This window comes from Mastomys coucha, unplaced genomic scaffold, assembly GCF_008632895.1.
Source record: "Mastomys coucha isolate ucsf_1 unplaced genomic scaffold, UCSF_Mcou_1 pScaffold22, whole genome shotgun sequence".
In the NCBI taxonomy this organism is placed as follows: Eukaryota; Metazoa; Chordata; class Mammalia; order Rodentia; family Muridae; genus Mastomys; species Mastomys coucha.
Window position 1 is genome coordinate 114651523 of NW_022196905.1, and position 10279 is coordinate 114661801.

Sequence of the window (10279 nt, forward strand, 5' to 3'; positions counted from 1 at the left end):
CTGTGTGATCTTAGACAAATTCCTTCACCTCTCTGAGCATTCATTCTCATAGCTATAAAATGGGGAGGGGGTGTGGGGCATAAGTTATATAACTCCAAAGTTCTCCAAAGGTTCACAGAGAGCCCAAAATATAACTCAGAGACCCTAGCTATCACATTTTTTGAGACAGGCTGTCATGTAGTCTAGGCTTGCCCCAAACTTGTTATGTAGCTAAGACTATCCTTGAGTCCTGGGATGACAAGTGTGCACTGGCTAGACGCCATTCTTCTGTGAAGACAGCTCCAGCAGCGGCTTATTCCACTGAGCATCTGAATGTGCACAGGCAGGCAGCCCAGCTTAGCAGCTGAGAGCGGGCCACATTTGGCGCATCATAAACGATGTTTTAAACCAGTGCAGAGCCCTCTCCCAAACTTGCAAAATTAGACTCATTATTTTTAAAACAATGTCTCCCTTAATTTGAAAATGAGCACAGTAGAACACTAAGCAGGGTCCTATTTTGGATGCTAAATACATGGCCTTTTCAAATCAAGATTCCAAGGCTCTGTCTTCACACACGTGCGCACGTGCGCGCACACACATGAGCGCGCGCACATGCGCGTGCGCGCATGATCACCATCACCACCCCCACCCCGGCTGTTTATTTTATTAATAAACATTTCCTGGGTTTAAATTAGCCCCAAGCATCAAACCCAGGGCACAGAGCAGCTGCTACCGTTTGCACTGTAGGAGCTGTTTATCTGGTTCTATCCCAGATCAAACGCCTGTTTCCTACGTTCTCAGGAACTGTGGGCAGATTCTCCTTGGCACTCTGGAGTTTAGCTGATGAGAGATCACTGTGTTTCATGCCTGAATTCCCCAGCTCATCAAGAAACATACTGAAACTACAGGGGGGACTTTGAGAAATGGCTCAGTGGTGGGGAGCATAGACTACTCTTGGAGAAGATCCCAGTTTGATTCTGAGCACCTATGTTGGGGACTCACAACCACCTGTAACTTCAACTCCATGAGATCCAACACCTTCTGGCCTGCAAAGGTACCTGGACTTGTGTGTACATACATATACATATACATACACACACACGCATATGCACACATACACACATATGCACGCATACATACACCCATGCATACACACACATACATATATACACATATATACATACATACACACATAATTAAAAATAAGACAAAAATCCTTAAAAAGAAAGACAAAAAGGAGAAAGAAAGAAAAACTACAAGCCATTGTGAGCACATCTTTAATCCTAGCACTTGGGAGGCAGAGACAACAAATGAATCACTTTGAGTTCAAAGCCAGCATGGTCTACATAGTGAGCGCCAAGCCAGCCAGGGCCATAAAGTGAGCTCACTTAATTAACTGTTTAAAAAACCTACAAAGCTGCAGTTATGGCTCTGGTGGTGGAGTGGTGGATACCTATCATCCCAGCATGGGAGAGGGGCATAAACAGGAAGATCAAGAGTTCAAGGCCAGACTCTGCCAAGTAGTAAATTTCAGGGTAGCCTAGACTACACAAGACCCAGTCTCAAAAATCCCAAAACAAAACCGAAAAGCAAAAACAAACAAACAAACAAACAAAAACCCCACACAATAGCAAGCTCTGCGTCACCAGACAGAGAGAACTGAGTCTGAGAATAGCAAAAGACCTCAGCAATACTGAAGAATTCTGCAAGACACGAGATTCATCTAAGGAGGCGTCGGGGAGCATATGTCAGGGGAATGGTAGCTCAGAGGCTCCCATTTGATGAGCCTCAACTGAGCCCCAGCCATGCCAGGCAGTACCTGCTCCTTGTCCTTGGGTACCCCAGAGCTAGTGAGGGCTGATGCTCTGCAGAGTGGGGCAGATCTCAGCCAAGAAGAACGGATCACATGGAACATAAGTAACAGAATGGGTTAGAAACCGTATTGGGGAGAGAAATTAAAATAGAGAGAGAATCGGATTAGACAGAAAGAGTTATGATTTAAAAACAAAACAAACAAACAAACAAACAAACAAAAACATACTCAAAAGGGAACAGACAAGAGAACTCCTGAGCATGGCCTGAAACAAGCCTGTGTGGAAGGGCATTCCATGCCAAGGAACAGAGTGAGCAAAGGCCCCAAGGTTGGAGCATGCCTGGTCTCATTAAGGAAAGTAAGGAATCCTGTGTGGCTGAAGCACACCAAGGGACATATGGAAGGAGGAGAAAACAGGGAGCCAAGGGGGTCTGTCAGCCAAAGGAACATAGGAGTCACAGGATTCTGAGCAGAAGGACCCAGCATCGTTCAGGGCCACTGGGCTGAGAAGAGCATGGGGTGGACGGTGGTATGGAGGGTGTGGGTAGGAAGAGACTGCCACACTAGTCTGGCACAGGGTGGAGGTGGCTGGGCAGCTGTTAGCACTTCTAGATGTAGTCAGAAGTGGAATTAGCTGACTCCACCTGTTTAAATCCTAGCACATTCCCAATCTTGGGAGCATCACAGACCCTCCTGACACTCTGTTTCCCTTGGGGCTACTGTGTGTGGAAGCCTTCTTCAGCCTCCTCCATCCAGCTCCTGTGACTTCACAGAGCTAAGGAGAAAGGGGGGCTGATCAGAGATGGATGAGACCAGGCATGGAAGCAAGGGTCACATTGTGATATGAATGCTAAAGTAAAGCTCTCAGTAATCCATGGCTTTGGGCAGGGGTGCAGGTGGAGAAGGACTGTTTGGGGGCTGGCCACCAGGAGTTTGACCATGCTCCAGTGAGTATATGGACAACAGAAATTGGACTTAAGGGGCTGGAGAGATGGCTCAGCGGTTAAGAGCACTGACTGCTCGTCCAGAGGTCCTGAGTTCAATTCCCAGCAATTACATGGTGGCTCACAACCATCTGTAATGAGATCTGATGCACTCTTCTGGTGTGTCTAGAAACAGCTACAGTATACTCATATAAATAAATAAATCTTTTTAAAAAATGAAAAAGAAATTGAACGTGCTCTTCTTCAAATGGTGGGGGAAGGATCCAGGAGGACTGGGAAGTGAGTGTGATCAGGGACCATGTTGTGAAATTCCCAAATCAATAAAAAATATTATGTTGGAATTTAAAAATAAAAAAAGCAGACATGTGCAGGCTGAGAGAGGCTCAGTTGAGAGAACTTACCAAGCAAGCATGAGCCCTGAGGTCAGCTTCCACCTGGAATGCTAGAAGAGCAGACATGCTCCACAGGGCCCAACAACAACAACAAAAAATTGGTTTCCTCGTTTTACTACATATTATTAATTTTGTCTCTGTGCATGCATGCATGTGTGCGTGTGTGTGTAAGCATGCGAATGTGTGTGCGTGTGTAAGTGTGCATGTGTGTGTGAGCATGCACATGGGTGTGTGTGCGTGTGGGTGCGTTCGTGCGTGTGTGTAAGTCAGAGGACAACTTTCAGGACAGTTCTCCCCCTCCACCATGTGGGCTCAAACTCAGGTCATCAGGCTTGGTAGCAAGTGACTTTACCTGCTGAGCCATCTCACCAGGCCAGAGAATCATTTCCAAAGTAAAGTTTTTGTTAGAAATGCTGAGAGCCTCCACCTGGTTCTTTCTGCCTTTCACAAATGTTTTCTGTCCCATCCTCTCAGCTCACACTGGATGGAAAATGGATGATTAATAATCTGGAGAGAGAGCCGTTTTGGCACCATTTATATGCCAGCTGCTATTTTGCAAAATTGTTATTCAGATTATGCAAACAGTGTCCTCTCAGTGGAGCGAACTCACTCCAAAAGGAGTGGAGAAGACCATAGGAGGAAGAGGTCTCAAAACACAGGCAGAGGGTCCTAAAGCCCTGGAGCAAGCAGGGATGCCACTTCCTACTTGAAGTTGCTTCAACATCTTTCCGTCACTCAGACCATGCCCGGCCCAGCCCTGGAAGGCAGAAACAGGCAAGCCTAGTGGGCTAGCTCTGGTCCATAAGAGACCCAGTCTCAAAAACCAAGGTGGACTGCACCTGACACCTAATGTGTGTGTGTGTGTGTGCGCGTGCATGTGCGCGCGCGCACACACACACACACACACACACAATTTTTAATAAAAATTACCAGGCTCAAGCTGGGGGAAGGAAACCAGTTGATAGAACTGCCTCTGGCAGAAAGTGAGCCACTTAGCTCTTTTCTCTCAGGGTCTGAGTTCCTTGTCCAGAGAAAGAATTATTAAAGTTGGGCATGGTGGTACAAGCCTATCATCCCAGCACTGAGGAGACTGAGGCAGGAGAACAGCACGTTTAAGAGTAGCCTAGGCTATCTAATGAGAGCCTGCCAAGAAAGAGAGAAAGAAAGCAAGAAAGAGGGGAGTAGGAGGGAAGGGGAGGAGGGGAGGAGAGAAGGGAAAGAGACCCATTCTACTAGAGCAATTTCATGCCTGATACTATAGCAGACTTTTAAACATTATATGTTTGGGTGTTTCACTGGCATGTATGTATGTGCACTGTGCAGACATAATGCCAAAGGAGGCCAGGAAAGGGGGCCACTGTATCCCCTGGACCTTTAGTTACAGACATGCTGGGAACCAAATGCTGGTCCTTGGAAGAGCAGCAAATGTTCTTAATTGCTGAGCCATCTCTCCAGATCCTGTACCTGGACTGTAAACCTAATCAAAAGCCCATGACTTGGAGTGGGGGGCATCATCAGGACTAGGATAATACATCCCATATCCATGAACATCCTGTCACCAAATGCAGGGCACATACTACCCTTCGGGGTACGACCACAAACATGCAATCAAGGAACTCTTTTCCAACTGCTGCCCCATGCTTTCCCAAAGCTCAGGCGGCAGGAGCTGGAGGTAGGGGTGCTGCCACACACCAGCACAGGAAAGGAGGCATCTAAGGCACCATGTGGAACCTGCTGCAGTATGCCAAGAGCAACAGCGGAAGCTCTGTGAATGAAGGTGAACATGGCTTTCTTTGGAGCCTAGAAATCTGTCAAGACTTAGACACCCACAGCTCCCGAGAAGACTCTAACTTCAGCATCTTCCTCTTTCTGTTGCCATCTCTTCCCATGGTTACAGGGATCTGGCAAGTGCTTTGGGGTTCCACAAGCTGGGATGGTGTCTAAGAATATCTGAAGCTACTTCCCAGGCATATGTTAGGCTGTTGCCTTGGTTGGTTTATTTAGATAGTGTCTTTGGATCCCCGTCTGCTCGATAAGCCTGGATACTTGGTGAGCCACTAATACAAACCAAGCTTCAGATCCAAGGGCCAACGAGACAGCTCCAAAGCTAAAGGAGTGTGTCCGCAAGCCTGATGAACTGAGTGTGACTCCCAAGATTCATGACGCAGGAGAGGTCCTCTGACTTCCACATGCATGTGAAGGCACATATGCACTCCCCACCCCCACCCACATTCACACAAATGAATAAATGTAAAACATAAAATAAGGCTCAGAGTTTGAGAACTTTGGCTCCTCTAGCAAAGATGGGATTTGATTCCCAGAACTACACCATGGCTGTCAACCACCTGCAACTCCAGCTTCAAGGGATCTGACGCCCTCTTCTAGCCTTCACAGGTACTGCAGACGTGTGGCAGACATAAATGAAAATTTAAAATAAATTTTATTTTGTTTTTCAAGACAGGATTTCTCCGTGTAGCCCTGGCTGTCCTAGAACTAGCTCTGTAGACTAGGCTGGCTTCAAACTCACAGAGATCCTCCTGCCTCTGTCTCCTGAGTTCTGGGATTAAAGATGTGAACCACCACCACCTGCAATAAATTTTTAAAAATAAAACAAGCTAGGCACAGTGGCACTCAGAAGGCAGAGACTGGCAGAGTTGGAGACAAGCCTGGTCTACATAGTGAGAGATTATTTCAAAACGTTAGTTTTAACTGTGTAAAATAAGAATTCAGACCCTCACCTCCAGATGAACTGGCATAGGCTTGGCCATGATTTTCAAGAACATTTACCTCCACAGGCAAATCTGCTTGTATAGCTGTTCTCAAAGTACCAGAGGACAGTTGGGTGTCCTGGCAGCTTCAAGAAGCTGCACACTTAGGGCTGTTGCTCCATGGTAGGTTGCTTGTGCCACCTGTCTGAGCCCCTGGATTCCACCCTTGGAACTACAAAAGGAAGTTCTGAGCCAGGTATGGCATTACATGCCCGTAATGATAATTCCACCATTTGGGGAATGGAGGCAGAAGGATAAGGAATTTAAAGTCACCCTCAGTTATTTAGTGAGTTTGAGGCCAGCCTAGGTTACATGAGAACCTGGTCCCAAAGTTAGGGAGAAAAGAAAAGAAAGAGGGAAGGAGGGAGCAAGGGAGAGAAGGAAGGAGGGAGGGAGGGAGGGAGGGAAGAATAGATAGGCAGATAGATCTGATCAAGAAGTGCAGAAGTGGGCCCTGAGACGACAGTGGCCAGTCTGGAAGAGAGCGATCATTCTTTAGCTGGAAGGTTCCAGTGAGCCTCCCCAAGACCGTCATTCTCTGCCTGGCTCTGCTCTGGGAAGCTGAGCCCTGTGGGTCACAGAAGGCAACCCTTGCTGATTCCTCTGAGCACAGTGCCAGGACCTCCCACTTCAACCTAGTGGCAGAATCTACAGGCACATCTTCATAGCTGTGCTGTGCCTCTCAAAGGCAGGAAACACTAACCTGTCTCTGGACTGAATCTTTGAACCCCAAACAAATCATTTTCAGTATAATTGTCATCATTTCAGTATAAAGCTGTTTCTGCCATTGTGGTGGCAGAAATCTTTAATCTCAGCACTGGGGAGGCAAAGGCAAGTGGATCTCGGAGTCCAAAGGCCAGCCTGGTCTACAGGGTCAATCCCAGGACATCCAGGGCCACATTCTGAGATTGTTTGAAAGCAAAACAAAACATGTTCTATCCAGGGGCATGAGACATTAGACTCATTTGTCCCTGAACTGCAAACAGGCTTTCAAGTATAGGCTTACTTCCTTGTAACCTTTTTTTAAAGAATTATTTATTTTATATATTTAAATACACTATAGCTGTCTTCAGACACACCAGAAGAGGGCATCAGATCCTGTTACAGATGGTTGTGAGCCCCCATGTAGTTTCTGGGAATTGAACTCAGGACCTCTGGAAGAGTAGTCAGTGCTCTTAATCACTGAGCTATCTCTCCAGCCTCCCTTGTAACTTTTTGTTTGTTTGCTTTTGTTTTTTGTTTTTGTTTTTCAAGACAGGGTTTCTCTGTGTAGCCCTGGCTGTCCTGGAACTCACTCTGTAGACCAGGCTGGCCTCGAACTCAGAAATCTACCTGCCTCTGCCTCCCAAGTGCTAGAATTAAAGATGTGCAACACCACTGCCGGGCTTCTCTTGTAACTTTTTATTTGCTTTATTTTATATAGAGAGTCTGAGGATGACCTTGAACTCCCATCCTGCCCCCACCTCCCAGGATTACAAGCTTGTGCCAACTACCTTCGGTTTGCTTGTTTTCTTCTATTTAAAAGACATGACATTATTTTACATATTCCTGGGGTTATAGTGACATTTCAGCCTGGTACACACTGTGGTCAGACTGAGATAAGCAGTGTAGCCATCATAGGAAACATCATTTCTTCACATTAGGGAGTGCTCAAATCTTCAAAATTAGCTATTCTGAAACACACAATTAATTGCTCTCAGCCCTAATCATCCTCCTGTGCCACAGAACATTAAGTTCTATTGCTCCCATCAGACTGCACCCCTGAGCTCGTTCATCATCTCTTCCCTGTCCTCCCCAGTATGCATACTTCTGATCAGAATGGATTCGGGATCTTAAATAGCTGGGCCTCACGTGACATGAAAAAAAAAAAAAAGCTTTTGACACAAAAAAAAACTGATTTGACACAACTGGGAGGAGGGAACCTCAACTGAGAAATTGCCTACCATCATACTGGACTGTCGGCAGACTGGACTATGGATGGGCCCAGGCCACTGTGGGTGGCACCATCCCTAGGCTAGGGATGCAAAAAAAGGGAGCAAGCCAGAGAGCAAGCAGAGAGCAAGGTAACAGTAAATGGTGTTCCTAAAGTGTCTATTTCAAGCTCCTGGAATTCCTGCCTTAGTTTCCCTTGATGACAGAGACTGTCTGCCAAATAAACCCTTTCCTTTCCAAGCTGTCTTTAGACAAGGTGTGTCTCACAGCAAGGAAAAGCAAACTGGACCAGCATTATCACTGCGAAGCTCATGCTGTACAAATGCAGGCTGGAATCCAAACCAGGTACGAGAGGGCCATCTGCAGTGAAAGCTCCAGGACCAAGGACACCAAGCAGAAGTGAGATGGGACCACACAGCAGATGCTTGGGCCAGGAACTTCTCTGTGGAATGGTAACCTAATCTAACAGCCATGGACCCCTGGCTGTAGAATTTGGCCCTTCAAGCAAAACAGCTGCCATCTTCATCCAATCAGCCTGCTTACAAGTCCCTCACATGTAGATTATGTATGGACTGTTGACCCTCCCTCACAGGCAAGGCATGAGGAGGGACCTCAGTCTCCCTAGCCTTACACAGACAGCTCCTACCTTGAGATGGCCTCAGGGTCTCAGCAGCTGCTAGGGTATAAAAGGATGGGGAAGGTAACTGATTGGGGCTCCATCTATGCAGCTATCGGGAGCCATCATCCATGCTGGGTGTGGACTTTAGGACTACCCACATTGCCAGACACCCCTCACCCACACTCTGTAAGGTGCCCAGTACATGCACTGGCCACCCAGAGTGAACTCTGATGAACTTGTACTCTGGTTTCCATTGGGACAGGTATTGCTTGTCTTCACTGGGAGCTCTCACCTGCCCATCTTGGAGGGGCACAACACAGGTAGGCTCTTTCACAGCAACTCTATAAGGATGTCACTACTGCCCACCATGTATAGCCCAGGATCCCAGGAGGATGTGAACTAAGGCAAAGAGGCCAGTAGTCCCCTGCTCTGAGGTCTCGTGGCTCCTCTTCCTCACCCCATTATGTCTCGGCCCTGTCAGGCACCTTCAGTACTAACATCCCATTAACTACCTCTGACCTGTGGCCCCAGGGGGAGCGGGGATGTTTCTCCTGGCTAACAGGTACTATGTCAGGTGGTTTTGGTTATTGTTCACCTGTCTGGCATGGTTCAGAGTCTTGCATTTAAAAGGCAATCTGTGTTTTCTGGAGAGCCAAATGACTGAGTAGATCACATCGTATCTTCATATGCCTGAGTTAGACCCTACGGCCCATGGCATTTTATAGTGTAAGTACCCCAATGTCTTCCCTTCCCAAAAGAGGACAAACAAGTACCTACTTGGGTGTTTATGAAATAATTTTTTTTTCTTCCTTTTTTGGTTTTTTGAGACAGGGTTTCTCTGTGTAGCTCTGGCTGTCCTGGAATTCACTCTGTAGACCAGGCTGGCCTCGAACTCAGAAATCTACCTGCTTCTGCCTCCCAAGTGCTGGGATTAAAGGAATGTGCCACCACTGCCTACCTTTATGAAATTATTTCTTTCCATCCAGAACATGCTGTGGTCGGAGGAAGGTGGCCTAGAGCTGGAGGCCATGACTCAGCAGTAGAAAGCTGTCTTGAATATTGGGGTGGGCTCAGTGATAAAGACAGAATCCTTGCTTGAACATGGCTTGTCCAGGGGACACCAAGGTCCCCAAGAGCAATGTTGTCCCTTGACATACACACCTAAACACTCCTCAGCCAACTCTGTCCCCTGACCATTCCCACAGTGATCAGTTTGGGTCTTTATTTCCTTCCAAGTCCTTCCAGCCAGAACTCCTGCCTGTCCTTACAAGCCACAGAGGGCATCTCAGCCCTGAGCTGACCTGCAGGGGCATGTCAGGCCACTTGCTGCAGTAATGCAGCTCCCGAGCAGAACCAGAGACACTTCTGGGATGACGGCCAACTGAGCCACCATCCCACTTCTTCCCACCGCTCTTCCCCCAGACATGACAACAGAGCAAATGGCAATACCATAATACAAGAAAATGACTTTATTCTAATTTTTAGTTCCAGACAGCTCACAAATCCACTGCCTCTGACAATACCCAGAGTATGTGCAGATACACTCACGGCACAGCTGGGGAGGCAACAACTTGAGGTTTCTCTACACAAACTATTCTGTTAATGTTGCTTAAAAATCCACAGACTACACGATATGCGTGGGCAGAAAGCCAGCTGAGTGCGTCTCCTGTCACTAAAGTGTGATAAACAGCAAACAGCCAACACTTACATGATTCACACCAAAATGATGACACCCAAAAACACGTTCCTTTTAAAGGACAGGTTTATCAGTAAAATATTATATTTTTTTAATACTCTGCTGGATGCTTCATATGCTGTGGGAAAGTTAAATG